We start from the raw sequence: 17666 nt of genomic DNA on the forward strand, positions 1-17666 counted from the left end.
TACACTGTAAACCTGAACAAGTTAGCAGAGCTTCTTCAGGTTTTTTAAGCTAATGAACTTAAAAGGTGACGCTTATCCAGACTCCAATATTTTGACTATATTTGACATCCACCTTTTGACTACAATAACCTAAAATGCAACCCAAAACAACAAAGCAAAAAAGAAGGGAAAAAAACCAATTTGTTAAACTTTGTGCATAATGTGAGCAACTGATAAAAGACAAAGACATTTTACTTTTACTCCACTGTCTTTTCTCAGAATTTAAATCAATCCAGCTGTTTAATCGGAGTAAAAACTAATAACTTTCAGGTTTAGGGTCAAATCGACCTCGGGAATCAAAACTTCCCAAATATGACTGACACAGTATTTAAATAAATAAGTAAAATGAAATTATGCAAAAATAACTGTTGATCAGAGTGGATCAAAAATAATAAGTTGAACTATTTCATGTTAAATGAGCATAAGCTATTTGAGCTAGTAGGCCTGTTTAAAAAAAGTTTACATTACTTAATTTATTTAATTACTTTGAGTATTTGGGTTTTCAGTGTACTCTGTTTAGGTCAAGTGTGACAAATATGCAGAAAATAAGAAACCAGGATGATAACACGAATGCAGTGAAATTAAATTATGCAATTTTGTTTGTTTTTTGTTTTTTTTTAAAAAACAATGAATAAACTCTACCAGGTTCAAAAAATAAAAACAAACAAACAAAAACTCAGACTAGTGTAGATATTCCATGTTATGATCTATGCATTTATGCCTCTGGTTTTTAGTAGAATTAAATGCATTAGCACTTCTTTACCACTTTAACACGGCTATCATAAATGCATTTTAAGTCATTCTCCAATACAGGCTACATTCTGCATAGAAATCATGGTCATTTATGTTTTCACTTGGGGGCTACTCTGCACATTGCTAAGGGATTAATGTTTAAAGGATTTACTGTTAAATGCAGAGTTGTTGAAAGCACAGACAGAACGCTGTGCATTCATCAGGCTGAGATGCTGCCTCATGACATTAGTGGTGTCACGTCCCCGCTGATGTTTTATTCCTACAAAAAGGCAAAACACATAATTCAGCCACAACATAAAAATCTCCGACAGATGAAGTGAATAAAACTGATAGTCTTACATTATTATGACGACTGAGTGAAAAATCTTGGAATACATATAGATGTTGACTAAAACCACCTCCTGAAATATTGGTGCAGATCTCCTGTCTATACTCTGATGTGTTCAGTAGCACAAAGGGGATGTAGGTGGTTTTAATCTTCTAGCTAATCTGTGCATTTTCCACCTGTTGTGAAATGAACAGTGAGTATATGTGTTTTCATCTTCCATATCCCGTGGATGCATTAGCCTAACGCAGGCATCCTCTGAATGGATGCCAGAGAGATTTAAAAGCAATGATGGAAGAATGTTTTGTTAAGATTAAAATGCATTCTTGAAAGTTTTATTGAGAGATATTTTACATATATAAAACTACATACAGCATAAACAGCATAATGTCAGAGCATTGTGTAGTGAGGACTTAAAAGCAGGACACAGCAGACAGATTACCAAACCAAATCAAGCCTTTATTGTGGATGACTCAAAGCCCCCAAAACTGAAGTCTATATGGAAAGAGAAGCCAAAAGCACACTGCAGAGATTAAATCCAAAGACCATCACAGAAAAAACTTGGCTGAAGGAAAGAGGGGAACAAAACAGATGTCTGTTTTGTTCCCAAACAAAGGAACCAGGAAAGACTGGGCTATATGAGACCAGACACAGGGAACAAGCTGAGAACCAGCTCCCAGGTCGTATTTGGGGGACAGGCATCCTCTCTACCTCCTCTCGAGCAGGCTTAAATCGTTCCCTCTTCATATATAGTTATTTAGCACATGTAGCCACGGCTGGATCAGGTGGCCCTGAATCCTCACTTACTAACACTGCAGCAGGCCACAACTTCTGGGGGCTTCCCACGATGCACTGTTTCTTCTTCACTCACCTTTTTCACACCTTTCTTCATTTAAAAATTAGTTATTATTAATCTCAGGCTCTCTTCCACAGTATGTCTTTGTTCTGCCTTCTTCCCCTCACCCCCAACTGTTTTCTCTGTCATGCAAGACGTCTGCACCTACCTGAGCCTGGTTATGACGGAGGTTTCTTCCTGTTAAAAGGGAGTTTTTCCTTCCCACTGTCTCCAAAGCACTTGCTCATAGAGGTCACCTGATTGTTGGGTTGTTTTTTCTGTTTTCTCTATATTATTGTAGGGTATTAATCTTAAAATATAAAGTACCTTTGGGTAACCGTTGTTGTGATTTGGTGTTACATAGATAAATCTGATATAAATTTGTAAAAAGTTGAACTGGACAGAGAGGAAGCAAAACTAAGACGGGACAACAGAAATAATGATGTTAGCATATGTAAATATTTAATCCTCAATCCTCGATGAATATTAACAGATGATCAATAAGCACAGGTGGACCAAGGCATACATATAGAAATAAGACAAAGGGAAGCACAAACAAATATTAAGGAAACTAATGGCAGGCATAAACCAGAAACCAAACTTAAAACTCAACACCAGGATATATAAATGAACACAGTAAGAGCATTTCACTGTTGCACAGTTGACATGAAATTGAAGGTTGAATTTGAACCTAAAGTCAAAAGTAGAAACACCAGCATGCTATTGCCCATCGTCCACTTTCGCTCCTGTACCACAGTCTTTTCGATGGGCGATCGTGGCTCAAGAGTTGGGAGTTCGCCTTGTAATCGGAAGGTTGCTGGTTCGAGCCCCGGCTTGGACAGTCTCGATTGTTGTGTCCTTGGGCAAGACACTTCACCTGTTGCCTACTGGTGGTGGTCAGAGGGCCTGGTGGCGCCAGTGTCCGGCAGCCTCGCCTCTGTCAGTGCGCCCCAGGGTGGCTGTGGCTACAATGTAGCTTGCCATCACCAGTGTGTGAATGTGTGTGTGAATGGGTGGATGACTGGATATGTAAAGCGCTTTGGGGTCCTTAGGGACTAGTAAAGCGCTATATAAATACAGGCCATTTACCATTTTCCTTTTAAGATGAGTTTTCCAGGCTTTCTGCAGGTCTTCCAAAGTTGGACACTTGGAGATTTTTAGTAAACCACTTAACTTTGACCAATAAATGACTCAAGCAGAAAAAGGCACCAAACTCATCAGTTGAAGTTTTGTTGTATTGACACATAAAAAAAACAACAACAACTTAGCAAAGGTCCAGTACCTTTAGGCACTACAGAAACACATAATTTATTCCCATTTCTTTGCCAACTGAATCTATGGAAAATGCCAAAAATAACACCGTCTGACAGACTTAAAATAGTATTTATGCATCAACAAGGGGATTCTTCATGAGTGAAAAGACAAAAAATGAATTGTCTTAATACAACAACAACAAAAAGTTTGTGCAGCAGATGAACAGTATCGGAAATTCAAGTCTGCAACATATAGTTGAAGCAGTTGGGCATCAAATTCAAGGCCAGACACTCTCTCTACCACATATCATGTGAAGAAGGTTGAAGATAAATGCAACCTAAATCAAGGCAATTGTTAAGCTGTGTGTAATTTTCCCAACCATCTCTTAATAACAGAATCGAATATGATGTAATAACCCAGAAACACAAAGCAGCAAAGTCAAGTCAGCTTTATTGTCACAAACCCACAGCCCTCAGTGTTACACTAAAACAACATAAAGGATAAAAATCTTATATACAATACAGTCTTATATAAACACCAGTGTCCAACACAATCAGAGACGTTGTTGGCAAGTGGGGTGGGGGAATGAAGGGTGAAGGGTGATGGTGGAGATTCAATTCAATTCAATGCAGTTCAATTCAAGTTTATTAATGTAGTGCCAAATTACAACAAAAGTTACCTCAAGTAGCTTGACCACGTAATGTCCAGACTCTAAATATTGTGGAAAAAACCACAATAAAAAAGAAAAAAAAACAACGTGACAAACAAAGATATGTTAAAGATTTAGAGCAACAAATTATTAAAGTTAGTTTGGAAATAATGATAGAAGAAGAAAAAGTCTAAATAATTATCAGCAGTTATTAAAGTAGCATTAAAAATGCTTACACAGTAACGAGTTCCTTACTAAATGAGTTTAGAGGCTGAGAAAGTGCTTTGGCACCTTTATGGTACTTATTAAATCAGTCCTTATTTCCCACTGAGCACTACGGTTTATTTTAATGTTACAGGTCACCATCTGCTTTCATATAGGCCTGAACATCTCACCAGTTTTAACCCACACATTTGAATGCCTTATTACACTTTTTAATAAAAAAGCAGTATTATAGTATAGTATTATATGTTGCATACATGACATAGTATTTGCCAATTTTAACTGCCATTCTCTCATATTGTGTACAATTGACCGTGATTTGCCTAATTTTTATATTGCTTTGTAGGAAATGTTTACAATTTAAGTGTGCTGAGGATGGGAATTTGCAGTGTAGGCCAGCCCTGCTGTACCACTGAAGTTTCGAGTGGACTGGTTGGAGCAAAGCTTAGCTTAGAGTTATTTACGCATATTATAATACCGTACAATATAATTTTTAGTAAACGTTTTTTAATTACGTAAAAAAAAATAAGCATTTACTATTTTTAATCCGCGTTTTCAGCTTTTTATCCATCTGCAGGGGCTCCACCCACAGTATGGAAACCACTGCATTTAGCTAACTATTAGCAAGGGAGGGATAATCGCTTGTGCCACAGTGAAAACGTGTGTCCAAAATGTCTCCACAATGCAGGTAAGTGTTGTCAAGCCTGCACGACGTTTCAGAGTTTATATTAAAAAAAGAAAAACTAAACCAATCACAAAGAAAAACAAACATTTAAGCTAACTCAGCGAATGAAAACGTGTCAATCATGATTTTCATCAGCTGTGGAAAGAGCCTGAGAAGGTACGTATCACAAGTTTGTTTCTTTTGCCTAATTAATGGATGCTGACAAGTGTTTCCACCACACCAGATTTAAGCCACAGCTGCTGGTTTGTTGGCCAGACTTTTTAGAGCAAGAAAAACATATTTATTAGTTAATTACCTGGTACCCTAATGTATTTATTGTCTCGCATGTTAGTCTGCTGACAAAAATAATAATAATAAAAAACAAAACACAAAAGACTGTGTTCTTTTGGTGCTATTTCTGACAGTTTGATAGAAAAAGTCTCTTATGCTGGAGTACATGAACACAGTTTTAAACAAATCACATTAAGCTAGCCCTTTATCGCAGCAATTATTTTGATATTTGAAGTTGTAAACACAGGTGTCTAACGAGACAAATCTTTAATTTATAGGCAAGGAGGCACACAGTGACGTTAACAATGAAGTAGGAGCAGACGAATCATGAGAATTTAAACAATTCACGAAACAGGGAACAAAATAAAAACCTGGAAAGCTTTACTGGAGAAAAGCAAAAGGTAGTGATTGGCTAATAGGAGACAGATGTGGAAGGCCACGCAGGTGAGACTAATTGGGGTGGGGGCATATAATCACAAAAGAGCGAAAACTAAAAAACAACAACACGAGGGGTAAGATTAACAGGGCTGTGGAAGAGTTATAAAGTAAATCAGTATCCCTCCGCTCCTGCGCTTTCTTCACCTGGCTTTGCTGTTTTAGGAAACTCTGTCATCAGGCTCCCGTTGGAAGCTTCCTTCAGAGTGTCGTGTTTTTTAACGAACTGCTGAAAAACAATTACACAGTCTCTGACGTGTCTCTCCGTTTGTGATGAAAGTGATTTTTTTCACAGCTTTGTAGAAAGAATAGCTCTCATTTCAAGCCAAACATAGTGCTTTCCTACTGTTTCTAAATCTGCCCATTATTTTTTAAATTGCATTCCGAGGTAAAAATGTGTTGGGTTTTAGATTTAATATATTTATTTAAATAGAAATAAACTGAAATGTTTTAAAGAGATTTTCAAACATTTTTTAAGATCTTTAATCGGCTGAAGCTTGATGCAATACTTCTTCTCACCACCAGGGATCAGTATAGCCTAGCATTAGATAGCTGCACACGGTAGACTCAGAGATTGCATATATACATTATTGCCAGAGCTCAAATACAGAATAGTTAATGTGCAAAACTGTTTGTGTGGCAAGCTTTCTCTAGAAGATGGTTTATGATGTCACTAATCTCTTGTAATCTATCATCTGATCTGTGTGAGAGTTGTGGCTCAGATAGAAAGGTCGTGCCCTTCGTGCTCTGTGCCTTCTGGGCCATGGCGCTTCTTTAAGCCTGGTGCGCTGTAGAACAATATCGGAATAAAGAAATTATTTGGTACAAGACTTGACTTTCCTTTCCATTGCATAATGATCGGCAACACAGAGCAGTTAATAGTACTGTAGCAACGTGCAGGGTGTTGACATCACGATTAACATGATTTTGGACACGTGGTGCAAAGCAAACATGCAATTTCGGATGCTCACAGGGTCAGAATTGTCTGGTATTGAGAAAAGTCAAGCTACTCACAAGGCTTCCGCAGTTAAATTAGATTACTTTAGATGAAAAATGAAAGTGGGCTGAGACAAGGTAGAGAAAGGAAAGGATGCAAAGTGTGTTATGACTGTGAATCGGTCAGTGTTGGCTTGGAAATCGGGGAGAACTTAGAGGCAAGGCTGGGAACAGTGCCTGTGGGAGTTGAAGAGAAAGAATGGTTGGTGGAGGATAAGAGAGATCTGCATCCAATTTTAGGATGAAAGATAGGCTTGTGTGTGTGCGCGTGTGTGTGTGTGTGTGTGTTTGAGAGAGTGAGTGAATGCCAAAAAGAGAGAGCCTGGGCATGCTGAGATAAGCATTGGTCGTTGGGCAGTTGTTGTTTTCAGGGCATATGAGCACGTTATGGTTATGTTTAATTGTTGTGTAGTGATACGGGGCTGCAAACAGCTCTTTCTGAAATGTCGACCCACAATGGCGCCATTCTCAATAAGAGTCTTCCCGTGTCTCAGTCTCTCTCTCCCTCCATCTGCTGCTTCTCCTCTGCGTCCCACAAGCTCTTTTTTTTTTTCTCCAGGAATTGTGGGGTTTTTTTCTGATGTTGTTTACTTGTTATTTTTAAGCGTAGTCACAATTGTTTATCTTATCATCTTTATTCTGGGAATAGTACATATTCATGATCCCTGGCGGCGGTGCTGCAGTCACTGCTGACAGGTCCACTTCATTGCGTAAATCCTGTGCTGAGACTATTTTGGACAGTATTCCAGTGCTCTTGTTTTGCTGTGAGCAGGCACAAAACACTCAAAGTCATTTGCTCTGAATTGGATGTGCTGTGCTGAGCCAAAAAAAACAAAGCAAATCGTCCTGCTTGTTGTCCTGACCTGTTGCACCATCTCTGGCGTGGGTTCTTCCAACTGTGGGTTCTTCCATCGGAAACTGCTGTTTGGTCTCTGATTTGGCCAGTCTGAGACAGTTAGCTGAGCTCGAAGGGAATTTTATATATATATATATATATATATATATATATATATATATATATATATATATTGCTGTTTTATGGGCAGAATCATTTGCCAATCAGACACTTTCCAGATGGTACTGCATGCTGAATCAATCAAAAATCTGATGGTACTTTACTGCACTCCATCAATTTTGACAAGATTCCCAACACCACTGACTTAAATGTAGCCCCAAACCATGACACATGGCCGTGTTTTACAAATAGTTGTAGACACTCGCTGTTGTGCCTTTCTCCTCATCTCCTACATACATGTTAATTTGGCCAAAAATTTGGATTCTTCGCTCTATTAGTCCTCTTGCCACTGATTTTCAGTTTAGTTCGTGCGTAATTTGTCAGATCTCAGACTTTCTCCCTGTTTTTCTTCCATAAGAATAGCTTCTTGACAGCCACCCTTTGCACTGAGACCATTTCTGATAAGAGGTTGACAAACAGAAGATGGATCAGCTGAAAGGCCAGATGCATTTTTCAGGTCCCGTTACCTTTTCCTTAAAGAGGTACTGTTCATCTGCTGTAGATAGTTTTTTTTATTCCTGCTATTTTATTTGTCCTCCATTTGTCCATTTTCCTCAGATTTTTTTGAGGACACACTGCACAGTCTATTGTTTTTGGCTAATAGCTCTTTGTGATTCAACCTTTTGGTGTATAAACACTATTTTATGCCTGTCAAATTGTGTTTTCTTTGGCATTTTTTGTAGATTTAAGAAAAAGGAAAGTTGTCTCATCCTGTATGTGTAGACACAACATCAGTTCATCCCCAGAGTAAGTTTTTTTGTTCAATGCTCGAATGATTCATAGGTCAGTGTTGTGTGGCTTTCCAACAAACAAAAAAATTCCTTTGGAAACTGAAACTGGGTGAAAAAGCAGCGGGTGTCCAAAGAAAAAGACCTTCAGAGACCATTGCTCAAGACCACTTTAAAAATGACAGGAAACTCTGGCTACTGGGAAGAAAAATAACAAGAAAGAAATGGTGGCCCGAAGATTTTTTTACTTTACATAAAAACACATATCTTAAAAAATTGCTTTTATCTACTTTGTGAGACAAAATATCATTAATGTTCAGTTTGTGTTTTAATTTTCTTTCCGTCCACTCAACATAAAAATAAATTTAAAAAATAGCTGGTTTGGTTTCTGAGAAAAGTTTCCAGACTTTTCGAACTCTCAGCTGAAAGTCAGACTCGTCTATTGTAGAGGTGACCCCCACTGTGTCACACAAACACTCCCTCGCAGACTGTTTACCATCACAATGCTGACACTGGCACTTTCCCTCGCTGTCAGCAGGACTCATAGTTATGTATTTTTATTGTAATTACATGGCAGTGTTTTTATATTTCCAAAATGCCCTTGTTTTCCCCCACTGACTCTTTTCATCCACGACCGCAGATCAAACTGAGCTACTGCCAACACTTTGCTTCCCCGAGCCGCTGAGAAAAAAACAAAAAACACCAGTAAACAAAAGATAAAACACCGAAATGAAAGCTGGTGAGGGAGTAAAATCAACACAATGAGAGCGACTGTTGGTAGGAGAAGGGGGGGGGGGGGGGGGGGGGGGGGGTGCTGTCTAATTCTGGCTGGTGTTGGAATTTTATGATTATAGACGAGGAACGCGTGTGAGAGCATGTGCATCTGCTATGTTGTCAGATATGCATGTTATTATGAGAAGAAGTTTTAGAATTTTATATATAAATTCTGACTTTACTTGGAATGAATTTACTTTGTGATGACAGACGTGGTAGGGAAAATGAAAAGCAATGACAGGTGTGCTCTGGTGTTGTTGGTTTCATCTTTTCTGTTGGACTTGTTGACAGTTATAAGATGTGGCCTGGTTGTACTTTACGGGTTAAATCTGTTCGTACCATTCTTCGCTGCCTCGTGTGATGGGGGAGTCTGCCTTCCAAGACGCTGTCTCCCTCTGATTAAAATGTTTACACTGGTCTCATTAGACTGATAACACTCTGTGCCATACTAATGAGTCTCGCAACATCGGTGTGTGTGTTTGTGTGCTCATGATTGTGCAGTTTGCTTTTGTATGTGCGGGAAAGAAATCTATTTTTGCACTTTTAAATTAAAATTGATTTGGTTTTCATGAATAAGGGTAAGATTGATATAGAAGAGGTGTTATCAGTGTTGTTACATCTTAACTGATTGCGGTTGATCAGAGTAAACGTGACGTGTACAACGATGGGTGTTTGTATGGGAAATTTAATTGCTCAACCCTTAGGACACTGTTGCCATTTACTATAGGTTTAGCATCTTCCATAGTACCACAGACATCAGCACATCATTTACAGGAAAATAGTGCATGTTATTCAGTATCTCCAAAGTCCAATTCTCTGGATTCCTTCAAAAACAACAGAGTGTATGATGTGTAATGTGCCACTAGATGGCATCCCGAGAGAAGCCTTTGTAATCTCAGCGTCACTGTTTTGTTTGTAGTGTAGGCTACAAGAGGGATGTTATAAAATAGCGCTCATCTCCATAGGCGTATTTTTTATTTGTTCTTAAAACTGCTCGATTTGCTGTAGGCCTTTTCTGCCACTTTAATATATGATTGTAATATTGCCTTTATGTTCCTTTGCGTCTAGTGCGGCATTTTTTTTGGATCTATCAAAGCACAAACACTTGGGAGGTTTTTTTGTTTGTTATTTGCTTGCATTATTATAACGAGAAGTCTTTTGCACAGATTTTGGCAGTTCAAACGTCTACATCTCCATCTGGAGAGTTAAGTGATAGAGATGAAGAAACTTGGCATTTTCACAGTAGATGTTTGCTGTTATTGACTGTTAAAGAAAAAGAAGGAAGCGATTCTATTTTTTTTAACTAAAAGTTTTGTTTTCTGTGATTATCTACGCTTCCAGAGACGGACAATTTTGCGAAACAACTGCTGTTTATCAGCTCTCTTTGCGTGGAGGGTCTCTATCTACTCTAACCAACGAGGCTCTGGCAATTACTGCATTTGGCTTTCAGGATTGTAATAAAGGGGGATTTTTAATGTTTTTCTGTGATATATAAGCCCTTGAATGGAGGTTTCTTTATAGTGATAAATACAGCATTCTCTGTGGCGAGGTGAGATGATGAGAACTCTGCGTATTTCTCTATATGTGTGTGTACATATGTGTGTTTTTAATGTTGCACACCTGCTGCATGACTGACTAAGAGACAAGCAGTGGGAGCAGTCAGCTGTATGTACCTATGGATAAAGGCTGCATGTGGAACAAGAAGGTTTCATCACACCAGGTCAGATCACCTTGCACATACTTAGACAGTCCCCTTTCTTATTCCTGTCTATAAACTGCAGGTCAGCAGCTTCTTTTTCCTCTCAATCTGTCTCTATCCTTTCTGCTAGTTACTTACATACATCATTCCCATCATACCTCTCGCTCTCTCTTCCCTTCAGCTCAATCGCACCGTACTGGCTCTCTTTTCTTAGCAAACCTTTCTCTCATCCATTATTGAGACTTGTTTTTTTTCCTTGGGTCTCAGAATAAAGAAGGGGAACAGATCTTTTGAATTTTTAATGCCCGGCATAAAAAATGTATCATCTGAGCGATACGAACTGGTAAACTTTTAGCAGGACACAACACGCCAAGTCACGAGATGACGCTAGACCGAAGAAGAAAATCATGGAGTGAAATCCCGTTTTCAACAGAAATCGCAAAAAAACCCCGAAAAAATCTGTTAAATGGCAGTTAAATGGGAGTCCACTCAAGAAGAAACAGCTAGTGACTGTGACTGTGGATGTCACCTTTGAGAAAAGGGGGCAACTTGTAGTGAAGCCGGGTGAAATAACTCCTAGTGACGCAAAGTGGGTGCGTCCTGAGTTAAATTTGTCCCAACTTCAATGCAGGGGATTGGAGGGACTAACAAGACGCTGAAATGGGATGCTGTTGTTTGACACATTATGGGGTGCTAAATACATTTCAGAGTTAACTACATAATCAGAACCGGAAATTTCCATTCCTACTGTTGGATTAATATTTATCAGCAAATTTCAACCATGTCCACGCTAAGTGGGGAAAATTTATTCAACCCCCACATTTAGATAGATTTTTTCCTGTGGCGCTCTGAAAAACAGAGCTTTTTGTCTTTGCATGCAGTGCAAATTGTGTCCTTCCTTTGGATTCATTAGGTTATTTAATGAAACACTAAAACCTGGTATTTGATCTGTAGAAAAACAGTTTTACTATGTCTCTAAAAGGCATTTTCTACCACCAGAAAGCTCTCCAAGTGGCAGAAAAGAAACATGGCAAACTTCAGATTGTCACACTTAGTGGAACAGGTCTGTCATCAACATACTCTTAACTAGAGATATCTGTGTAAACCTAAAGGCACAGGATGTCATTTCCACAGCTGGAAGTGTGTCTATCAGTTTGATGTTTATATTTGCGTCCATAAAACATCTTAAGCCTGGATTATCCTCTGTTGGACAGCTGCAGACCTGCTGTAGTCACTGCAGTGAGGTCACAAAAACTAGGCAGGCATGTGGACAGCTGGAGTTCAAAAAGTCTGGAAACGTCTTCTGATGAAATTTATCTTACTGGGATCCAAGCGGGCCCTCGTGGTCTGGCGTTAGAATGTGTTGTACCATGTTTCTCTCCCGTCATCACTCCCAGCATCCACTCTCACCTCTTCTCTCACCAAATCAAATATCAACCAAGTCGAGTTCAGCTCTATGAAATAGCGACAGTCTTTGTTAAGAGACACACATACCTGCGAATGAGTAACTCATACAAGTTCATGCCTTGCTGGTTGGCTCCAGGAAGACAGGAAAGCGAGAGGAGAGTGGGAGTAAGTATAATTAGGAAAAACAATTGAACAATCATGGGATTATATATGTTAAGGTGTTGTCCTGCTTGCACTCCATCTTGGCTGTTTGCTACTAACAACTAGAGAAGTGGATTTATGGTTTGGCAAAATGCAGAGAATCCTGAACATATTTTCATGATGTCTGCATGCGGTGCATCATTCATTGCAGTTTGACAGCCAATAGACAAGCAACCCGAGGCAAAGAAAAGAGAGCATGTAATGCATTCTATAGCTGCAGCACAGCGAGCTTAGTGAAAGATATATGTTGCCGGTGTGGAACCAGTTGGGTAATCTTCTGTCATTTGGTTATCCAGATCATAAATTTGAGTCCATGGATGAAGCGTCAGCGTGTCCTCCTCCATCCTTTTCCATACATATGTACATTGGAAAGCTCAAGGTGGGGGAAGAAGCACAAATAGGCCTACAGCCTGAGGGAGGGTCATATATTCTCACCATGGAGCCTGGAGCATGTCATCTATATTCATGCTCTCATTGAGCTTATTGTGTTTACAGATTGGCCACATCTTTTTGTTGTTTATAAATCCACCCTGGGCAAATTGATGTAATATACATTACCGTAATCTCAAATGTGAAGTTAATGCCTTACGTGTGTGTGTGTGTGTGTGTGTGTGTGTGTGTGCGTAATGTATATGCAACAGTTTACATGTGAGTGTGTGATCAGTAACCATTCCCACAGTGACATCCTGTCTGTAGTGCATATTTTTGCACTTTTAGTGCAATAAGTTCTGCATTGGTGGCACTTATGAAGAATGCTATATGCTTGTTATTTGGTCCTCTAATGTTGGTTGCTTTTATTGTGTTTTTGTGGTCTCTAGTTGCCTTGTACAGCTTATCGCTGACTGCCATCCATCCATCAAGCCCAGCGAGGTAGTCTAGAGGACAGGGGCAGGGAGGGGTCCATTGCTCTAGTTTCAGGACTCAAACTGAAGGCAGTTTCCACCACAGGCCTTGGTTGGTTATGACAGTCAAGAGGATCCATTAAGGGACCGACCCTCATCTATAACAGTGTCTCTGTGTAAACCCCATTTAGCCAGAGGCAGCAGAACTGAAGGACATTAGGATTGTGGTGTACAGTGTGGTTCACAAGCGAACTAATTGGACAAACAATGATCAATTAAGACGAGTAATAGAAAAATCACTGATGTCTTTCAGCTACACAGCTTATCTATAAAAATAATTAATAGTTTACCAGGCTGTAAAAGAGATTTCTTCTTTTTGTAGTTCAAAAAAAAAAACGTTCTGCAGTAAGGTCTCGTGCTGAATACAGTGTAGAAAGCAGGTGTTTCATATGTGGATATCTGTACACACACAATATGCAGAATGTATAGCCTGCGGCAATGGACAGAAATAGAACCAGCAGCCTGGCAATGAAGTGTCAAGAGACAAGGAGCAAGAGGTTCAAATGAAGAGGAGGAGGAGCAGTATAGGCCCAGAAAATGAAAGAGGGACTGAACCACTGAGATTCCTTTATAACAACAGGGGGGAACCAGAGAACATCCATAATCATATCTGACAAAGGTGAATGTCTTCTGTCTTCATTTTAGCGCCATTTCGTTCCTTCTCCCATGGCAATGAAGTTCTAATAAGGAATTGATTTTTGGCAGGCAGTTAAAAGGGTGACCTCCTGACCCCATTGCTCACTGTGGGTGTGGCAGGAGATGGTCCTCATCCACCGAGAATCGATGCGGCGTACCTCATAACCACCCTCGGCCGATTTCAGAGGCGCAAATGTGTCATCAATGTGTCATCGAGCATACATCTTTGCTGGAGGCGGCGGAACCTTCCCCACCTGCCCGCCCCATTCGGATGAGAGGGCGGAGAGTGGCATTTCTCCCAATTCTGTGAAATGGTGCAGAAAACAGGAAACAGGGACACGCCCCCCACTGTCTGTCAGTGCTGAATCTGAGGAGCTGACCTCCTGCGAAACTTCATTGAGATGCCCTCATCTATCTGTCAGTGAATAGGAAAGGAGGTGAAGAAAAGGAGGGGGGTATCGGAGCCAGCAACCAATCTCCCCTCCCTTCTCAGATGCATAATTCAGTATTTCTCTCACAACAGCCTGAGCTTCGAAGGGCTCAGCTCCCCCAGCCATGTGGCCAGCAGTCTGCTAATATGAAAGAAGCTCAGAACCCACTCTGTTGTTCCTTCAGGCTTTCTGGGTGTACACACTCTCAGTCATACTTGTATGATTTATTCAGCTTGTTCATCCATGGCTTGAGACTCAGACCTCAGTGGACAAGTTGGGAAACATTTTTTTTTTTTGTCCTTGGCAGAGGAAGTGTGTCGGCTTCACCGCGGGTTGCCTGAGTGACACTGGAGTAGCTTAACCTCCCACTGGTGGTTAGTTTTACTGCTCATTCTGAGAGGCCTGCTGCTGAGCCAGTGTGCAGCAACACTGCCTTGGCCTCAATAAGCAACCAAGGAAAGAAGCAGGGAGGACAAGAACACAGAGTGGTGCTTCCTGTTCCTTCACATCCATCCAATTTGAAATCCCTTCTTTGATGTTCAGTGAAAATAAATGAACCTTTGCTACTTTAAACTCGCCTTTTTTTGTGTACAACCTTGAAACTTGCAGGTTGTCCACTGTATCCAGCATGTCATTCAGAATGTGACCCAAAATTTCCCACATGTGAGAAATTTTCAGACTGGGGCGGTTTGTCGGCTGTGGTAAGGAGGCCAGTTTTTATCGACTGAGTTCTGCAGCAGGGGAATAATGTTGGATGAGACCCAAAACTCTACATAGAGTGCCTCCACACGGAGCCACTGGACTTTTTTTTAATCTCCTTGAAGGGGTATATTACTGAAACCTGGCACCACCAAAGCGATGAAACTGAAACGGTATGGATAAGTTTGTCTGCTTCCACACTGCAGTGGCTTGGACGAACGCTTGCCAAGTACCAGAGGTGAATTTCTAGGACGAGGGTCAATAACCACTCTACAGTTATTGGGAGGTGGAACATTTGTATTTTAGAAAAATACAAACAAATACAGTACACACTCACACGTGACTAAACTGTTTTAGCTGAGTTAATCTTGCAACTGCTACTGTGCACACATCTGTCCCTTTCAGTTATAGGTGTAGTATTGTTTGGGGAGAGAGGAACAATGTGCTTTCGCTTTTTTTCTTCCTGTAGGGGATAAGGATATCTGCAGTTTGCATAATCCTGTTGAAAATAACATACATTTTTAAGCGCCAGCAGATCATACTACTAATTACATACTAATGTTAAAGATGTGGTGATTGATTGACAATAATTTATTTTGCAGTTGATCAGTCTACTAAATGGAAAAAAATGAATTCAGATCTGGGCCAAGGCATCCCTGAGCACCTGGACAGTCGAAGGTGCAACATGGTGTCCCAGAGATGCTTTGTTGGCTTTAGCGTGGGGGGCCAGGCTGTGGTATAAATCCTTTCACAGGTGAACTACCTGTGTGACCTCTCAGGTATCACCTCGTGCTATCAGTGACACTGACCCTGGCCAAATGTTATAATTGTGAAAAAAAACAAACCCAGAAAAGAAAAAAAATGTCAGTGGCCTCCACCTGTTTGTGGGGCTGTCTCATAGTTGCCCCCCTCATGCACCTGTTGTTAATTTCAGTAACGTAACTATAGCTAACTAACAATATCCTCTGCCTCTACGGTTGATTGTGGCTCAAGAGTTGGCAGTTCGTCTTGTAATCGGAAGGTTGCCGATTCGAGCCCCGGCTCCGACAGTCTCGTCGTTGTGTCCTTGGGCAAGACACTTCACCTACCGCCTACTGGTGTTGGCCAGAGGGGTCGATGGCGCGATATGGCATCCTCGCTTCTGTCAGTCTGCCCCAGGGCAGCTGTGGCTACAACTGTAGCTTGCCTCCACCAGTGTGTGAATGAATAGTGGAATTGTAAAGCGCTTTGAGGGTCTCGAAAAGCGCTATATAAATGCAATCCATTATTATTCTGCTGCTCAACTGACTAGATCAATATCAGGTTTCACTGCCTCGATGCTATACTCTGATTAAAAAAATATTTTGAAATGTAATTTTTTCAGCAGTCTATGTCTTTTTAAATATGTGTGAAAGTCTACAAGAATATATTAGATTTGTTTTGGGGTTAAATAATCTTAGCTGCTTACACAATTTGGCTCCTAAGTAGTGATTTGTCTCTTCCTGTGTGTGGGCTGACCTTTAACCTCTCATTATGTGGTTGCTTCCCTTGTGCATATGAGGTATTACTTCTGTTTCTGTTGGGGCCTCGCTGATAATTATGTGGACAGATTTCTGGTTCTTATCTCTTTTAAAGAGAAAATAGTCTCTTCACTTGAGTGCTACTATAGTGTGTTTGTGTTTTGCTTCCGACTCTGAGGACGGGGATGATTCTTAAATTTTCATTCTAACCTCCACATGACGCTCCAGGTCGAATGTCCAGCCGTGACGTCAAGTGCAATAGCGCGCTGTAATGGTTTTGTAAATGGCTTGGTTGTAAATGATGGCGAGCAAAGGGGCAGTTTGGGGTGAGTTAGTCTGGTTTGGCCCTGTGACAGCACCGCACAGTCTCATGAGCGTAATCTATCAGCCTCTGCAGATGATGAGATCGCTTTTCCCAATTCATGATTGGAAATGCGGTTTAATTGCACGGAAAGTTTCCATCCCGGTCCAAGCAAATGGGTTTGATCTCACTCATTGTTGTTTGAGCACTTCATATCTCTCTGTCTCTGGTGCTCTGTGTTGATCTTCTCTCTAATAGAGAGAAGTGTAGCTCGGGGAGCAGGTTAATTATGGAGGAGCTCATTATTCATGTTTAATTATTGTAACTAGATTTTTAGATGATTAAAATGTTTCCTCTTTTTTTCGTTGTCTAAAGTGGAATTAGTCATTTGTTTTGGTTTTGTTTGGTTTTTTTAACCTGTTTTCTGAGCACTTGACACGTTGTTATTCCACTTGTGCAAAATATTTCATTAAATCTCTTCTGAGTAATATTCAAGGACTGTAAAGCATATCAAATAAATGTTTCATTCAAATTATATTAAGATATAAAATATTCAATATCTACAGGTACTTCATAGGCCTATCCGTAGATGGACCTGCTGCCACCCACTGTAGCTTATGCAAAGTCTTTGCCCTGCGTCGGCTGTCACTGAGCTGCCAGGGTATAACTTGGTCATTAGCTGACAGTCATTAGCAACTTGTTTAATTGAACTCATTTACAGGCTGTGCTAATCTGCTGAGGTGACCTTGATTCTGCGTCTGCGTAATGTTTATGCCAGTGAAGCAGAGGGTGTCTCTTTCTGTATGCCATTATGAGCACAAATGCAGTTAGGCCCATGTTTGGCCATAAAAGTCTGCACTTCATTAGTCATAATTACCTTTGCTGTTGCCCAGAGAGGTGATGAGTTTTTG

This window comes from Neolamprologus brichardi, chromosome 7 (genome assembly GCF_056152115.1).
Source record: "Neolamprologus brichardi isolate AB-2024 chromosome 7, ASM5615211v1, whole genome shotgun sequence".
Taxonomy (NCBI): domain Eukaryota; kingdom Metazoa; phylum Chordata; class Actinopteri; order Cichliformes; family Cichlidae; genus Neolamprologus; species Neolamprologus brichardi.